This window comes from Zosterops lateralis (assembly GCF_965231275.1).
Source record: "Zosterops lateralis genome assembly, chromosome: W".
Lineage (NCBI taxonomy): Eukaryota > Metazoa > Chordata > Aves > Passeriformes > Zosteropidae > Zosterops > Zosterops lateralis.
Genome location: NC_139801.1, coordinates 28,370,510 through 28,388,878, shown reverse-complemented (window position 1 = coordinate 28,388,878; position 18,369 = coordinate 28,370,510). Strand labels below are relative to the sequence as shown.

The 18,369-nt window shown below is 44.3% G+C and overlaps 1 long non-coding RNA gene across 1 annotated transcript in view; it reads left to right on the top strand.

The window, feature by feature from the left end:
• LOC310922164 overlaps positions 1-18,369 on the top strand; it is a 30,348-nt gene that overhangs the window by 4,295 nt on the left and 7,684 nt on the right. Inside the window, exon 2 of the long non-coding RNA XR_014592322.1 lies at positions 17,564-18,090. This is a non-coding gene — a long non-coding RNA (uncharacterized lncRNA). The remainder of the gene's footprint in view (positions 1-17,563; positions 18,091-18,369) is intronic.

Here is an 18,369-nt window from a genome sequence, read left to right as displayed (position 1 = left end):
TCGACTTTCTGATTTGGGCTTATGAAAGCTGGACCTTCTTTTGGGGTAAACTTGAAAATCTTACTTGGGAAGGGTTCTCCAGGTTCTCACTGTGAAATGGGGCTCCCTAGCAATTGCAGTATTTAGGCAATTGGTGATATATCTTTCTAAATTACTATCCTTTCTCTCATGTAATAATGATTGTGTGTATTACCTTGGTTATTTTGGCTTGGTGCTAAAGCTGAGCACGTAATAAGCTTATTGTTTTATTACATGTATTGTTTTACTTTTGTGTTGCCTAAATATTCACAGTAAAATAAGAAGCACATGTTGTTAAAACAAAAAAGTGGGAATATGGCTCCTCAAGAACAATTAGATAATGCAATATTTGCACTAATTTTTTTGAATGCAGATCATCAACCTCAATCCCTGGCAGAGCAATACACAATTGAGTGTGTAATGGCAAGGCCCAGATGATTTACTAACCTAGGGGTGAGGGTAAGCATGTGTTCCATGGCCAACAGGTCCAAAGTGGTTACCTGCTCTTCTGGTAAAACCATACCATGAGCTGGAAAGACCAGTCCAACAACCCAATATCCCAGATGAAGACACTCTCAATAGCAATGAAGAGGTGCTGCACAACATCAGCCAGCAGCAAGCAGATGAACCCCAAGATAACATGAGGGGATGCTGAAGCAGCAACAACAAAGAGCTGAAATCCTGATGCATGGTGTAGGAGTAGCACCAACCCCAGAGAACACCTTCCTGGCCTACCTAGAAATAGTAGCTAGCAACAGTACCACAAGAAGTTTATTGTTTTCTTTTTTTCATGCCTTTGGCAACTGCATAAAAGGTATATTTTGCTCACATTGTTGACCCTCCCATTTTTAGATCGCTTACATGGTGGGATGCTGAACTACCCATAGCAAGAAAAGATACAAACTGGACTGGAGGCGTTTGGCTTCCACCTCAGGGATCTTTGGACGAAAATAAAAAATGGATCAAAATTAATGGCTCCCAAACATTTTACATTGAGTTGCCTCCAAATTGCATTACTAAAAACCTATCCCGGGCTGCCTCGATTTTACAGGAAAGTTTCACTTACACTATCAAGACAGTGAGAACACCCAAAACCACTCAGCATATCTTACTTTTGTGTCCATATCAGGCATTAATAGTAGCAATACAATGAGTCACACCATGTTGGCTGCACCACCTCATCTTCCCATTTGCAAAATTTCTTGGTGTGTCAAAGCTTAATTGGCCTTCAAGTAGTCTACCTACTCCAGGTAAAAAGATCATGAATATAACTGGACTACAAATACTTGACTGGGGACTCAGAGGACACCTATTAAGCAACAGTTCAAAACCAGTAAACTTTTCGGAAGTGACAAAGGGAACATTGAAGTGGTCAGAAGGAGGGCTTTCAGGCGCTGTGTTGCAAGCTAAATTTTTAAACAATTCTGGACCTTGCTTTTCCAAAATATGGAAGTTAGCAATGCCTTTTTGGCTGTGACATGTGGTTCATGGTAATTTATATAAAGACAAATGAGGCATAGCAACTGAGCTTAACCAATTGGCATAACAAATCTGTAGTGATATGTACTACACATCCATATGTCTTCATGGTGGCAACTGTTGTTAAGGTCAAGGTAAATATCGCACATTTAATATGACTATTACTGAACTCTATTATTTCAGTTGTATTACTGATCAGTTTAGCTTGTCACAGGGTGAAAATTTGTAGGTTTGGGTTTTTATAATGGAAGTAGATAGAGGCAAGATGGAGAATTTTGGGCGGTGTCTTAAGTTCTTCTCCTTCTTCTTCTACTCCATCTTCTGCTGTGATGGTGGCACAAAGACATTGGTAGAATGCAGGTGATGTAGAAAATTGCATGTCTAGAATTAGTAGTAAGTATTGGTACAAAATTGTAAATATAGTACGTTTCAAGAGTTAATTGGGTTAGAAGTCCTTAAGAGACCTTGGATGCCAGGTCTCTTGCTCTTGGCAGCGGTGTCTTTCAGAGTGCTAAGCCTGGTGTTAGGCAGTGCGCTGACTTTCAGATAAAAAATTTAATAAACACCATTCAAGACCGAGATGTGAGTTCCGCTCTTCTTTCAAACCCTGGCATGGGACTTTGAAAAGGAAAAAAACCCTAATTAGGGGGATCTTGGACTCAAAATACAAGAGGCCATTACCAGCAATTCAAAAGAGAGTCTATAGAGTGTGGTGACCAGGAGCACAGTAACCAGAAGCAGGCAAACAGGGGCATGGCACATTTGTGAAGGTTTGGCACAGTATTTTGCGCAGGAAGGACAAGCAGGCAGGGTTGCAGTCACACCTTTAGTAGTGAGTTGTGTTCTGGTGGTAGTGTTTCTTGTCTTGTTATTTTAGCAATAGTTTCCAGTCAAAACCTACCGTTAGTAAAAGTATAGTAATACAAACAGAGCCCCCAAAGAAGTACATAGCTGTCCAAGCCACGGGGTGCAGGGAATGCCTGAGCCTGGTGGCAATACCAGAGGATAGCACAAAAGACTGCTGCATGCGGTGAGAACAGGGGAATGATCTCCTCTGCCTGATGGCAGAGCTTAAGGAGGAAGTAGAAAGATTAAGAAGTATTAGGGAGAGTGAAAGAGAAATAGACCAGTGCAGTTACACCCTTCCATCCCTGAGAGAAGCCAGCCAGGATTTAGATACAGTGGCAGCAACAATAAACAAAACCAAAACACAGTAACAGTCTCCTCTTGGCTGTCAGGCACTTTCCCCTTTGGTGTAGTTCTGGTCACAGCTGGCAGGGGTGCTGTTGGCTCCCTGCTGGGCAGGGCAGGTGGGATGATTCCCCCACAGCTGCAGGGGGCACTGTGGGGCAAGCTCAGCCATCCCTCCACACTGTTATTGGTGGGTGAGCTGGCAGAAGAGATAGCAAAGGGGATTCCTTTACAACCTTACAGGGGCAACTGGTCCAGGTGCCTCTCCATATGCTGAAATGGGCTGTGGCAGTGTCCTGGTTTAGGGCAAATTTTGGGAGGAAACTTCTGAAGTGGTCTTTTCTAGAAAGCAAATTCAAGCAGCCCCTCCCCCAACCTGTTTGGGAGATAAACCTCCTTCAAGAAAAGTGGAATAACCTGTTTATTTAAAAAGCAAAGTACTCACAAACATGAAAAAATTAATAATATTAAACAATGGAACCTCTCAATCTGAAGAGATGGCAAATTCAGAAAGAGTCCTTTTTGTGGGCTGTAGCTTGGCTCCCTCAGTCTCCTATCAATCCCTCCTGTGCTGGAAAATGCCACATCCCAGGCCCCAGTGGACCACAGATGTGAGCTCCTGGTGTTTTTCTGGGTTTTCAGTCCAAAGCAGGGCTGAACAGTTCCAAGAAAAAGAAAAGCCACAGCTCGGGGAACTTCTCTGCCTCAGCTAGCTAAAAAACTAACTAAAAGCAAAAGAGAGCTCTCTCCCACTATCTGTGTGGCAGACAACACAGACTGGGAGAGGGAATGTGGGGGACCAAGTGCAGTTTCTGCAGACAAACTGTGCACTTCTCTCCCCTTCGCTCTCGGAACCAGTCTTAAAAGTGCAGAACTTATTTCTGGGCTAAACAAATGGATGGGTATACAATTCAGCATCATAAATTCACACCAGGATAGGCAGGAACCTTAGAGCAGCAGCTGGAAGGGCAGTGGCAGGCACATCTGGGATAGTATACAAACTAGCAGAAACTCTGCAGCTGTAGCAGGAGCCTCAGGGTGTCCTGGAAGGCCTCAGAAAACAACGTGGTTCCTGTAAAAGATAATCCTCCAGTTTTAAGTTATGCAGTGGACTTTCCTTTCAGAGATTTGGATTGAGAATAGTTGAAACCTGTAACCTCAAAAGAAACAAAGCATGTAAAATATTATGCCCTGGTAAAATCCAGCAAAAATAGAAAGCCTGCTGTCTTGGTTTAGGGCAAATTTGGGAGGAAACCTCCTAATGGGGTTCTTCAGGAGGGCAAACTTAAATGGCCCCTCCCTCCAGCCGGTCCGGGAAAAGAATTTCCTCGGAGAAAAGTGGAAAAAACTATTTATTTAGCAAACAAACTGTCTACAAGCATAAGAAATTAATAATATGAAACAATAAAACTTCTCGCTGCTCCGAAGAGAGATGGCAAAACTGAGAGAAGTCCTTGCCAGGAGTTAGCTCAGCTCTCTCAGCTCTATCAGTCTCAGTCCCTTTGGCGCTGGAAAATGCCGAGGTCCAGGCCCCAGTGGGCCACAGGTGCAGCTCTTGGTGCTCCTCTGGGTTTTCAGTCCAGAGCAGATTTAAACAGTCCCAAGAAAAAGGAAAAAAAACAGTCTAGGAAGCTTTTTTGCCCCAGCTAGCTAGACTAACTTAAAGGGAAAAAACCCCCTCTGACTGCTGTCCGTGCATTCGATGAACACACAGTCCAAGGATGAAGAAAAAATGCAGAGGAGTGAATAGTTTTTCAAAACAAACTGTGTGCTTCTTTCTCTGCTCACTTCTAGAACCAGTCTTAAAGGTACAGAACACACAGAACAGACGATTGGGGATACAAGCATCATGGTCACCCTAGGACACCTGCAAAATGTCTTAGGCTTAGCAGTAATAGTGAGAAGAGGGCAAAAAGGAGCTTCAAGTTATTTAAGCCAGAAATATTTTGCTTTGATTTGCAGTCCACTTCTGTTTCTTTATTCCTCAAATGTTACCAAATTGCAGGCACTCCAGCAATCAGGGCTTTCCTGAACTGGGACCCGAGAATAGAGCACCCTGTAGGGCAGATGCCACCTTGGATTGCTGGAGCCAGGGCCTGGCCTCATCCTTGCTCTCAACTGGTACTCGCTGACAGCAGGAATGGTGGTGACTGTCTCAGAGGGACTTGTGGTATACCAGTAAATTATCAAAGAATTTCACCTAAGTTAATAAAGGTTTTACTGCTGCTTTCAACACAGATGCCATTTCATTTGGTTTCCCAGCCCAACTTCCTTATTATCCAGTTGTTTTATTATTATTGTTATTTCTCATTTATTCTGCTGCAACATTTTCTCTTTGTGAAAACTGGCAACAAATTAAAAATACAACTCAGTTTCATTAGTTAAAAAAGTTATTTGAAAAAAACATTAATGTATTGAGATGTGAAGCCCTGGAGGAGCCCCTCAGGTGGAGCCGGGCGCACACAGCATGGGACAGCTGCCAGGGCTTGCCTGCCCCTGCCACAGATGCAGCCGCATAAAGATGAAGCGGCATGAGGATGAAGCAGGTGAGGGATCATGCCGGGTCCCTGCCTGTGCTGGGGTTGCTGCTGCTGCTGCTTCCCCCTGCCAGGACCCTAGATGGAGCTGCTGCAGATGCAGGAGGGGGAAGTGTGGGGGGGGGGGGGGGGAAAGCACACTAAGGGCTGGGGAGCAGGGAAGCGGCCGCACTGCCGGAGCTGCCCTGACCAGCAGGGCAGCCCCTGGGACAATGGGGATTGGGGGCATACATAAGGTGCAAACAGTGCTTTTCTAAATATTGGAGTGGGTGTATCAAAAGGTTCTTAAAGTTGTGCTAAGGATTGTTTCAAGGTAAGATACAGGTCTGGCTCCTTTCCAGGATTAACAGGAGCTGACAGTAATATGTCCTCATCTGGTTGATTATCAGTATCCTTTTCATCATCCCTTGCCTCAGCCACTCACAGGGCCTCTAAAGCACTCATGAGAAATCACCATGTTATTAACACTGAAACAGGAATCAAAAAACCTAAGTCCTTAAGTTTGGAAATGCTCTCCTACCTTAACATCAAAGCTTCTCTCATTTAGAAACCAAGTACAGTGTTCATTAACCAGTAATAAAAGTTGCTCTGCTTGTCAGAGATTTTATGTCCTAGAGTGTGGAGAAACTATTGCAATACCTTTAAGCTGTGCCAATGCCCCTGGAATACCCCCCTGTCCCATGATATTATACTCATAATCCTGTGATCCTTCATCCAGCAAATACCACTGACCTAATGTTATAGACTCTGCTGGCAATTTCTCCTCTCTCGGATAGTGGTTCACTGAAAAAGTCCCCCATTGTTGTATCATGGCTGTGATATGTTATCATGGTGTCAACATCACGCTGGGGGTCACCAAATGTTGGTGATGAGTTACAATGCAAAGGAAAATCTAAACATAAAAATAGATATATTGTCAATGGAAATAACACACTGATGCAGTGTAATAGTATTGGGCTTGGCAGGTGTTGTTTTCTTCCTTGTCTCTGTCTTCCCTCTTTCTCATGTGAGCTCCCTTTTATTTAATCTTGTTACAGATAAACCGCTGCCTTCTAATTGGTCCCTATTGCATCTTGCTAATTTTGTAACACAAAACATGTCTCAAGCATTCCATGCATGTGATTGTTTTCAATCACGATAAGCCAGATGGTCATACTCATATGGTGTTTTTCCACCCAGAAATGAGATTCCACAGCATCCTCAACAAGCACGCAAATTATCAGGGCCCTTAGGGTTAACATTTTCTTGTTCTAACCTTGGTCAGGATGCCAGGTGTTTGGCACCGTTCCCACACTGCAAAAGTAGGAAGTGAGGGAGGACCTAGGTAAAGTGGTGGACATTCCTTGGAAGGTATATCAGAATAGAGATTCAGAAGATGGGGATCCAGAAGGTGAGGATGACTGTCATGAGTGTCATGGACAGAAAGGTCAGCATAGTAAGAGAGTATCCTGGGGTGACTTTATGATGCTGGTGTCCCCATCCCTCTGTTTAGCCCAGGGCCAGGACACCGGACCCAAGCCCCAGAGAGAGACTGAGACAAAGCCAGACACATCCACAAAAAGAACTCTCTCTCTCCAAGCCCCAAAAAGACTTTCTGAATTTGCCATCTCTTCAAAACAAGAGGTTCCACTGTTTTATATTATTCATTTTTTCATGTTTGTGAATACTTTGCTTGTTAAATAAACAGTTTTTTCCACTTTTATAGTAAAAAAAGTTACCTCCCAAACTGATTGGGGAAAGGGCTGCTTAAATTTACTTTCTGGAGGAGACCACTTCAGAGGTTTCCTCCCAAAATTTGCCCTAAACCAAGACAAATACTTCTTGGCACCCAGTGCAGGGCTCAAGAAAGTGGGAAAAACTTGTACTCATTGCATTTTGATTTCACTTACTCTGTATTGGGATAAAGCAGTCAGTAGCCATGCTGCTTAAATTTATACTGTCTCTCTGGATTAAGCTTTTCATGTCTCGCTGGTCCCTAAGCTTTTTTGAAGGAACAATATTCTTCTGGTCCCTAGGTTTGTTTTCTTATTCACAGATAGCTCCAGTATCGTCCCTAACATGTAGCTTTTACAGTAGAAGTACACTAGTCCAGATTTTCATTTTGTTGGGTGTGCTGATAATGATTTATAGGAAATTAACAAAGGTACTGACATTTGTTCGAGATATGTATGGTTTCTTGTTTCTTCGTGCTACCCTGCGGCCCAGTTCCAGTAACATGGTTTGGGAGTTTATTATTAATTGCACCCAGTTTGTTAGAGGAGGAGTAGGGGATGAGGCTTTTCAGCCTTTCCTTTCCTTCTTCTCATTTGATTCTGTTATGTCACTTTTTGAGAATGTTTAGTTTCCCCTGAATGTTAGAGACCACTTTCCTGGTATTTTATCTGGTAAGCTTTCTCTAGATAGTTTGCAGCTTGTCTAAAATGAGGGCTGAGATGTCCAGAGGGGCTGAGAGACCCCTGACCCAGGACCAGACCCAGACATAGAAAATCCTGAGTGGTATGGAGAATGGGAAAGAATGGGAAAGAATGGGACAAACCCTGAAGGAATTTTCTGATTCCTCAGCCTGGGAATTTTCACATAAACAAATTCAGAACCCAGATGAGGTGGGGAAATATCTGGAAGAGGACTGCAATGACAACTCAAAGAAGAAAAAGCTCAGTGCAATAAGCTGGGCCCTGGCATATGCTTATCGCACACTGCTAGATACTGTAATGCAGCAGATAGAGGCAGGAGGGCAGGGAGATAAATCAGCAGCTACCTCAGTCACTCAGGCTGCAGCCAACACCCCATTTACTCAGGTAGTAGCTAAACCAGACAGTGAGCCTAAGCCACTGGCAGTCGCTACTGTGAGAAAGAAGCACAAAACCAAAACCAATCAGCCAGTGGACAATGATGATCCAGAGGAAGGACCCTCAAAGCCAGCTCCAGCAACTGACTCAAAATCAGAAGTCACTATTGAGTCCTTTTCCCTGAAAGACCTTCGTGGTCTAAAAAAACATTGCACTCAACGACTTGATGAGTCTCTAATTAGTTGGTTAGTCCGTATTTGGGATGCTGCAGGTGAGGCTACAATTCTGGATGGTACTGAAACAAGGCATTTGGGATCCTTGTCACATTATCCAGTTATTGACCAAGAAATGGTAAGGGGGGCTGACCATCTCTAGGTATGGATTTTGAGAAGTGTGGTGTTGCAGTGCATTTGAGATTTACCCAAGTCCTGTATGCTTTTTTCCCTTGTTTTATAATGATTTGTCCCTTACTCCCATGGTAAAACCCCTGTTGGCTTTTTTCCTGGTTGTGGGTCCTGTCTGTCACCCTGCAACCCTGCCCAAAAGCCTGGAAAATTCTGGTGAGGCTGTGGAGTGATTCGTCAGATTCTCGGTTCCCCTCCCTCTTTTATGTATAAGATTGTTCTGTTAATTATCCCCTGTTCTGGGTCACTTCTCTCCTTCCCTGAGATTGGTTCTAGATTGCCCCTTGCTCTGTCTATGCTCCCTGTACTTAAGCCGAAACCCAAGGGCAAAACTCACTCCGTACGTGGGCAGTCCTCTGGGTGGAATAAAGCCTAGTTGAAGCCCATGTGGGAGTCCTCCTTTCTTCTTCCACGCCATTTGCCACGTTTCAGCCTGAGGCTCAGACCCACAAGATTGCAAAGATACTAAGCTGTATCCCTGAATGCAGATTCGGTAACGAGCTAGCAGGCATGCAGCTCCAAAACCCCGCAGTCTGGGGCAAAGATATCTGTGTGCAGATGATCCCTATATACAGAAAACCCAGTGGAAGACCATAGAACAAGGGATTCAACACTTGAGAGAAATGGTGGTGGCGGAGATTGTTTTCTCAGAAGACTCAACAATGCCTAAGAATCCAGACTTGGTAACATGTACACCCATAATGTGGCGAAAACTTGTATGACTTAGGCCATAAGAATATGCTTCTGCTTTAGTAATGATGAAGTGGGATGACAGGGAGGAGACTGTGTTTGATATGGCAAAGAAGCTCCAAGCATATGCAGATGCTGTGCATGGCCCAACACATGCAGGAATTGCAGCTGTGGAAACACGTCTGCAGAAATTAGAAGATAAGATAGAGGAGAATCCCAAGAAACTCAAAGAAGAAATCAAAGAGGACCTTCTCCAAATCTCAGCAGAACATAGCAGAGATTTTGGTACCAAACACAGATGTCTCCCGAATAGGGAAAGAAGGTACGCCTCACAAGGTGAGCTGTGACCCTTCCTGCGTGATTGTGGGGAAAACATGAGGAGGTGGGATGGGAGACCCACTACTGCTCTGGCGCAAGAGGTGCGTGAACTGAAGGAGAGCAAGCCACAGAAAGGAAGTTCCACCCAAAAGAAAACAGCTCCAGTTGCCCGTAGCTGAACTGCCAGGTATGATGATGACATGTCAGATCCCCTTGAAAGAACCTCTAAAATGTACACTCAGGGAAGGAAGAATAAGCAAGACTAGAGGAGTCCTGCCTCTAGCCGAGTAGAGGCTAGGGAAAACTGTGTCTTTTAGACTGTGTGGATTCATTGGCCTGGCAGATCAGAACCACAAAAAAATGAGGCCTTGGTCAACACTGGTGTGCAGTGCACACTAATCCCATTGAGACATGTTTCTCTTGCTGACATGACAGAGGGATCACAGGATTTGACTTTGGTGGAAGCTAAGGTGAGCCTGATTGGAAATGAGTGGAAGAAACATCCCATTGTGACTGGCCCAGAGGCCCCATGAATTTTAATCATAGACTTCCTCGGAAGTGGGTATTTCAAAAACCCAAAAAAACTCAGATGGGCGTTTGGACTAGCTGTTGTGGAGACAGAGAGCAGTAAACAATTGAATGCCTTGCCTGGACTATCAGAGAACCCATTTACAGTATGATTTCTGAAGGGGGGAGTGCAATGAGTACCAATTGCCACTTCAACAGTGTCCTGCAGCAGGGAATCCCCAACTACTCTGAGTAGGATTTTGGATGCTCCTCACCCTTCCATCAGCTAGTGCATGGATTGTCCCTCAGCCCAACCAGAACTTCTGGGTCACACTAGCCAAGACTTTACAACAAGACAATCTATGCCTGTCCATGGGCAGAGTGGATAACCCGCTGTCGATGTGCCTTGTAGGGGTTCCCCTAGCAGCAAATGAATACCCATATGCAGATAAGAAACCCACTCTGGTAGACGCTTGGGATGAGTGGACATGGACCTTACCGCAAGCACCAGAGGAACCCCAAGGATTAGAGCTGTTAGGGTCCTCTAAAGCTCATCACTGCATTCAATTTCAATTACAACCTCCCAATGAACTCTTGACCCGCCTTGAACTTATTAGGTCTGCCCATAGGAAAGATGTAACCCCATTAAACAAAAATTTTATCTCCCAAAATTGGTGCAATTACACCAGTCCTAAACTTTCCTCGTCCTCGCTCCATCCCAAAGTGCTGTCTCGGAGAGTGTTTCTTATCTGTGGAGACCGAATATGGGCTGAGATCCCCTCACACTTTTAAGGGGGTCCCTGTAGCCTTGGCCAGCTTACTACCCTCACCCCACACATAACTTTACTTCAGAACTGGAAATGAAAAGGGAAATTGGCACACCAGAAGAGATCATACACTGAATTTGATGAAAACTGTGATAGCCAAGTTTATAATTGGAATAAAGGAAAGAGTTGTGGTCTCACTATTTTTACCTTGGGTGGCTGTAGTAATGCACCCCACACACCCAGCAAATGTTTTCCATACAGGGAAAGTTTAAGGCTCACCCCTTAAGGTAAAGAACCTAGATTCTTCCATACCCTTCTGACAAGGATTGGCTCAGAGCCAAGAGAGAAGCATCTATTGGATCTTGTCATCATTCTTCAAACCCTGTATCTCTCTCTATTGGCTGCAAGCCAAGTTATCCCTCCTAAAACATTCAGTATTTAAGGAAGAGCACAGGAGCCAGGGATGGTCTTTGGGAGGCTTCTTTACTTCATCTCCACCGACAGTCAAAGACCCCGAAGGGCTCAGCTGTCAGGGTTTTATGCACCTACCAAAGCAGGTGTGGTTTTACTAACAACCAATGGGGTTACAAGCTGAGGAAATGGACCAGTCAGGGAGAACATTAATAAACAAATTAGGGGATCGAAACTTGACCAATCAGGGGAAGGATACAGAACTGACCAACCAGGGAACAGAACGGGTAGCCAATCCATAGCTGGGGGGTGATCATGCACTATCTGCTCTCCAAGGTAATGCAGGGTTCGTGACCCTTTCAATGGCCTCTTCAGAGGCAGGGGCCTCCACAGCTCTCAATGAGCTTTCTCACCTGGAATGTTGGCTTAGTAAGCAGGCAAACACTACCTCCTCTGCACTCAGTGACACTGAGATTACCAGGCATGCAATGTTGCAAAATCGGACAGCAACTGACTATTTGCGGCTTGCTCATGGACATGGCTGCCAAGACTTTGAAGGAATGTGCTGCTTCAACCTCTCCTCGCACTCAGAATCCATCCACGCTAACATCCAGAAGCTGAAGGAGCAAGTGGAGGAATTAAAGGTTGAGAACTCAGACTGGATCCATGAACTTTTCAGACAATGGAGATTGACAGGATGGGTTTCATCCTTTGTTAAAGGGATTTTTTGGGTTATAATCATGGTTTTTATTGTTTTGCTCATGTTTCCATGCGTAGTTAAGTGCCTACCAAAATCCATTGGGATGGTCTTCTTAGTAAGAAAAAACAGGGGAGTTGTTGAGTCCCTACAGCCCCTCAACATAATGCCCAGGGTCTGGCCTTGGCAGTACAGACCATAGAGTTACCTGCCCAGCCTGAGAGAGAGGACTTCCTAATGGTGCTCTGTACACGATGGTTTGCCCCGGTTTCTCCCCTCCCTAATGCCCCTGGCCCTTTGATTTCTCCTTTCCTCCATTTCTCCATTGGTTGTGGGACTGCAGTGACTGGCCCTGTTTTCCCTATAGGGCACAGACCTTACCTGTCCTTTGCTCTGCTCCCATACCTCAAGGTCATTGGCTGCTAAAGCTCATACTTAAGCCTGAGACTGGCACATGTTCACCCCTTTCTTGCCCTGGATTTCCCTTTGGCACCTGGAAATAAAGCTGGCTGGAACTGATCTAGTACAAAGGCCTTCTTGCCTCTCTTTGCTGAGCTAGCCTTGTGGCATGTGTGGATATGTGAGCTTTACTGCTTTGCCTGAGTTTCCCCAAGCGGCCTTTCCACCGGAGATGCTTATTGGGTCTAGGCTCTAGCTCCACTCTTAAATAACACAACGTCACACCCAGCAGTACAAAACAACTCAAGATGCTGTAATTCCCATCCACAAGATAATCTGTGAGATGGAGAGCCAAGGGGTGGTCAGCAAACCCCACTCACCCTTCAACAGTCTCATTTGGCCTGTGCACAAATCTAAAGAAAAATGGAAATTGACTGGACTATTGTGCCTTGAATGAAGTGTCTCCACCATTTGAGCGCTGCTGTGTTAGACATGTTGGAACTCCAGTGCAAACTAGAGTCCAAAGCAGTGAAGTGGTACACCACTACTGGCATTGCCAATGGATTTTTCTCCATTTCTTTCACAGCAGAGTGCATATCTCAGTTTGTTTTCACTTGGAGAGGCTTGCAGTACACCTGGAACCAATTGCCCCAAAAGTAGAAGCACAGTAGTACCATCTGCCATAGACTGATCCAGACTGCACTGGAAAAGGGTAAAACTACAGAGCATTTGCAGAACAAAGATGACATAATAGTATGGGGGAACACTGCAGCTGAAGCATTTAAAAATGAGAGAAAATCATCCAGATTCTCCTGAAAGCTGGTTTTACCATCAAGAGCAAAATTAAGGGACCTGTCTGAACGATCCAGTTCCTAGGAGTGAAGTGGCAAGACGGGCGGCGTCAAATTCCCACCGAGGTCATCAAAAAGATCACAGCAATGACTTGACCAACCAACAAGAAGGAAACACAAGCTTTCCTTGGTGCCATAGGTTTTTGGAAAAATGCATGCTCCTGATTAGAACCAGATTGTGAGCCCTGTCTACCTGGTTACCTGCAAGAAACACACTTTCCAGTGGGGCCCTGAACAGGAAAAAATCTTTGCCCAAATTAAACAAGAAATTTCTCATGTGGTAGCCCTTGGCCCAGTCAGGACAGGACCAGATGTGAAGAATGTGCTCTATTCTGCAGCCAGGAGACATGGTCCATCCTGGAGCCTTTGGCAGAAGGTGCCTGGGCAGACTCGAGGCCGACCACTGGGATTCTGGAGTCAGAGCTACAGAGGGTCTGAAGCCAACTACACTCCAACAAAGAAGGAAATCTTAACAGTCTATGAAGGAGTCCAAGCTGCCATAGAGGCAATAGGCACTGAAGCACAACTCCTGGCGCTCTGACTACCCTGTGGGGTGGATTTTCAAAGCAAAGGTTCCCTCTACCCACCATGCCACCAATGCCAGATGGAGCAAGTGGATTGCTCACATCACACAGCATGCCTGTATTGGAAGATTGAATCACCCTGGGATTTTGGAAATAATTACAAATTTGCCCAAAAGTGAAAACTTTGGTCTCACTGACTAAAAGAAATAAAAACAAGTGACGTGTTGAAGAAGCTCCGCCATACAACCAACCAGCAGCAGAAGAAACACGCTATGCTCTTTTTATTGATGGTTTTTGTTGCATTTTAGAGGTGAAACAAAAGTGGAAAGCAGCCGTATGGAACCCAACACAACAGGTTGCAAAAGCTACTGAAAGAGAAAAGGAATCAAGCCAACTTACTGAACTCAAAGCCGTTCAACTGGCCCTAAACATTGCTGAAAGAGTGAAGTGGCCAAAGATCTACCTTTACACTGATTCATGGATGGTAGCCAATGCTCTGTGGAGATGGCTAGAGAAGTGGAGAAAAGCTAATTAGCAGCATAGGAAAAAAACAATCTTGATTTATTAAAAAACTATGGACATTGATCTAATACTAATATTTAACTATGACGGACAAAGACTCTCTAACAGTTTAAAGTTAGAAAGTGTATGTTTATTACGACGCCGGGCAGCGTGCGGGATAGCTCCCAGAAACACACACGCAATTTACAGATCATCACAGGGTCTTTTATCTACAGGAGTATTGAATACACAAACTACAAATGCATATTCATAGTTCTGATACCTCCCATTCTCCGCTTTGTATGGTAATTAGCCTAAAAAGCCATTGAGCATGTGTAGTTTGTTCTTTGAAATGGGTCAGTGGTCTTTTTTTATGGGGTGGGGTCCCAAAATGATGAAGTAAGATTGTCTTCCTCAGCTCTGACTTTTTAGCCTTTAGTGTTCGTGACAGCTAAATCCTGTTTTTTCCAGGACTGTTTGATTTATGATTGTATTGTGTTCATGGGGTCTATTGATTATTCAGGATGCAAAAGCCTAGTTTGACAGCTTCTCTGATTTATCAGTTCCATCCAAGGATTATCAGTTCCTTCAGCCTGGCTTCTGTTAGCAAAAGGGAAGTATCTCAGCACTATCTATTTTGACTACAGTCTTTAATTCTTCTAAATCAATGCCTCAATCTGGGCTGCTGAAGAGTGGAAAGACATTGCTGCCTGGGTAAAGAAACTATCTGTGAAAGTCCACCATGTAGATGCTCATGTTTCCAAAAGTAAGGCTAATGAGAAGCACCAAAATAACAAGCAAGTAAATCAAGCTACAGAAATAGAAGTGTCAAAGATAAACTTAGATTGGCAACACAAGGGAGTTATTCCTGGCTCAATAGGCTCATGATGCTTTAAGTCATCAGAGTAGAGATGTCACCTATAAGTGGGCACAAGACCAAAGGGTAAATTTAACCATAGACAATATTTCTCAGGTTTTCTGTGACTTTGAGATGTCTGCTGAGATCAAGCAGGCCAAGCCAGTGAAGCTCCTATAGTGTGATGGGCAGTGGTCCAAATCTATGTATGGGGAGGTCTGGCAAACTGACTACATTGCACTGCCCCAGACACATCAAGGTAAGTGCTATGTACTCACAGTGGTAGAAGCTATCACTGAATGGTTGGAAACCTACCCTGTGCCTCACGCTATGGCCCGTGACACTATCCTAGGTCTTGAAAAGCAAGTGCTTTAGAGGCATGGTACCCCAAGAAGATTGGGTCAGACATCAAAACTCATTTCAAGAACAGCCTTATCAACACCTGGGCTAAGAAACATGGCATTGAGTGGTTGTACCATATCCTCTACCATGCACTAGCTGCCGGAAAAGTGGAGAAGTACAATAGACTGTTAAAAACCACCTTAAAAGCATTGGCTGAGAGATCTTTGAAAAATTGGGAGCAGCATCTAGCAAAAGCCACCTGGTTAGTTAACACTCCAAGTTCCACCAACCGAGCAGGCCCTGCCCAATCTTAGCCCTTGCATACAGTAGATGGAGACAGTTCCAGTGGTGCATATTAGAGGATTTTTAGGGAAGACTGAGTCAATTCTGCCTTCAGTACAGAAAAACCCATCCATGGGGTTGCCTTTACTCAAGAACCAGGCTGCACATGGTAAAGAATGCAAAAAGATAGAACAACACTATGCGTACCTCAGGGAAATCTGATTGTTGGGTGAGAACTATGTGTAGATATCACTGTTTGCTGAATGTCACTGCTATTGTCTGTATATAGCTGTATACTGTATATATGTTGTCCTAGGGTGACTATGATGCCTGTATCCCCAATCGTCTGTTCTGTGTGCTGTGTGTTCTGTACCTTTAAGTCTGGTTCTGAGAGTGAAGCAGGGAAAGAAGAAGCACACAGTTTGTTTTGAAAAGCACCGTTCACTCCTCTGCATTTTTTTTTCCTTCTTCCTTGGGACTGTGTGTTTGTCGGATGCACGGACAGAAGCCAGAGAGAGGTTTTTTTCCTTTTAGTTAGTCTAGCTAGCTGAGGCAAAGAAGCTTCCTGGACTGTTTTTTTTTTTTTTCCTTTTTCTTGGGACTGTTTAAATCTGCTCTGGACTGAAAAACCCAGGGGAGCATGGGGATCTCACGCCTGCGGCCCACTGGGCCTGGACCTTGGCATTTTCCAGCGCCGAAGGGACTGGGACTGATAAGAGACTGAGAGAGCTGAGCTAACTCCTGGCAAGTTCTTCTCTCAGTTTTGCCATCTCTCTTCAGAGCAGCGAGAGGTTTTATTGTTTCATTTCATATTATTCATTCCTTATGCTTGTGGGCATTTTGTTTGTCAAATAAATAATTTTTTCCACTTTTCTCCGAGGAAGTTCTTTTTCCCGGACTGGCTGGGGGGTGGGGCCGTTAGGGTTTTCTCTCCAGAGGAACCCCATTCAGAGGTTTCCTCCCAAAATTTGCCCTAAACCAAGACAGAGGGCCGATCAGGAAAAGACATTTAAGGAACTTAGAAAGGGTACTCCTCTAGATAAGACTCAATGTACCTTTTGCAAAAAGAAAGGATACTGGAAAAGGGAGTGTCAGTTCTTGGGGAAAAAGAAACTTCCAGACTCAGCTCCTGAACTAGCTGTGGATGGGGAATGAGGGGCACGGAAGGTTTCTTCTCCAGAAGAGCTTTTGGTTATAAACTGGGGAAAGATGAAGTTTAGTTCTTGGTGGATACAGGGGGAACATATTCTGTGTTAAATACTTTAGGAATTAAACTGAGTCAAGACACTGTAAAAGTGGTTGATGCTACAGGGATAAGTGAAACAAGGCCTTTCTTCCAGCCTTTGAAATTTAAATTGGGAAAACACTGGGTGACTCAACAATTCCTCTATATGCCAAACTCTCCTAAGCTTTTGGTGGGTAGGGATCTATTGGAGAAATTAGAAGTGGAAGTTAAATTCTGAAAAGGGGGGTGGAACACAAGTTATATAATTCCTGAAAATAATTTTGTGGAAGTGGCTGCCCTTTTTCATACAGGACGACCATGGCAAAATCCCCACAGAAGTTGAGAATGCTGTCGTTCCATTAAGATGGGCCAGTGAATTTTCTGGGAGGTCCAAACTGGCAAAATCTGTAAGCATAGCACTCAAACCTAGAGCGGCACCAGTAAGACAAAAAAAAATACCCTTTGAAGTTACAAAGTCACAAAGGTTTAGCCCCTATAATTGAGAAGTTCCTTAAATTTGGGTTATTGGTAGAATGTGAATCTCAATACAATACGCTCATCCTGCCGGTAAAAAAGGGTGATGGTAAAAGCTACTATCTGATGCAGGATTTATGGGCAATTAAAAAATAACAGTATATTCACCCCATAGTGGCCAATCTATATACCCTTTTGAACACATTGACATATGATTTAGGGTGGTTCACTGTGTTAGACCTCAAAGATGCCTTCTTCTGCATCCCTTTGAATAAGAACAGTCAATATCTTTGCTTTTCAGTGGGAAAATCCTGAAACAGGGAGAAGAAGCCAACTCACCTGGACAGTCCTACCCCAGGGTTTCAAGAATAGCCAAACTATTCAGAAATTGTGGAAGATCAGAAAGCTACAGAAGCTGATCTGCGTAGCATCACCGACCTCATGGCCCTGGTACAGTGGAAGCCATGGGAGAGAGAAACTCAAGGCAGGAACAAAAGTGAAGACATCATGTCTGGTCACTCTGACCGCTCTGACAAGAGAAGATGTAACAAGGACATTGGTGGCGCAATGAATGCAGCAAGAATGCAAGAACCGAACAAGGACTTGATAACCAAAAAGATTATGTTACTAAGGGAACAGGGGCAAAGGGGCCCCAGTGGAAAATTTTGTACAGAACTTGGAGAACTATAAATACAGGTGATTAGTGTAATGAACTGGCTTTGCTTGTATAGCATGGTCTATGTCCTCTCAATCCCCGCAAGAAACCAGCTGGCAAAAGAACTGGAAGACTGGAGAAGACAAGAACCAGAAGGGGATGTTTTACAATAGGTAGGTAATATACGAATTGATGCCAAAGACCGAAACAGCTACATCCAACTCATTGTTTTAAACTTTTTGGGACTAAGTGGGTATGGAGTCTCCAAAAAGAAAGCAGAGATTGACAAGGAAGGAGTGATTTAATGGGGCTTGAGGTCTTTCACGGACATCAACAACTTAGCAGAGATGGGAAAGAGCCCATCCTCCCCATCTTCCCGAACCCCACAGCATGAGAGAAATGCAGGCTTTCCTGGGAATGGTGGGTTGTTGTTTATGGATACCAAATTATGA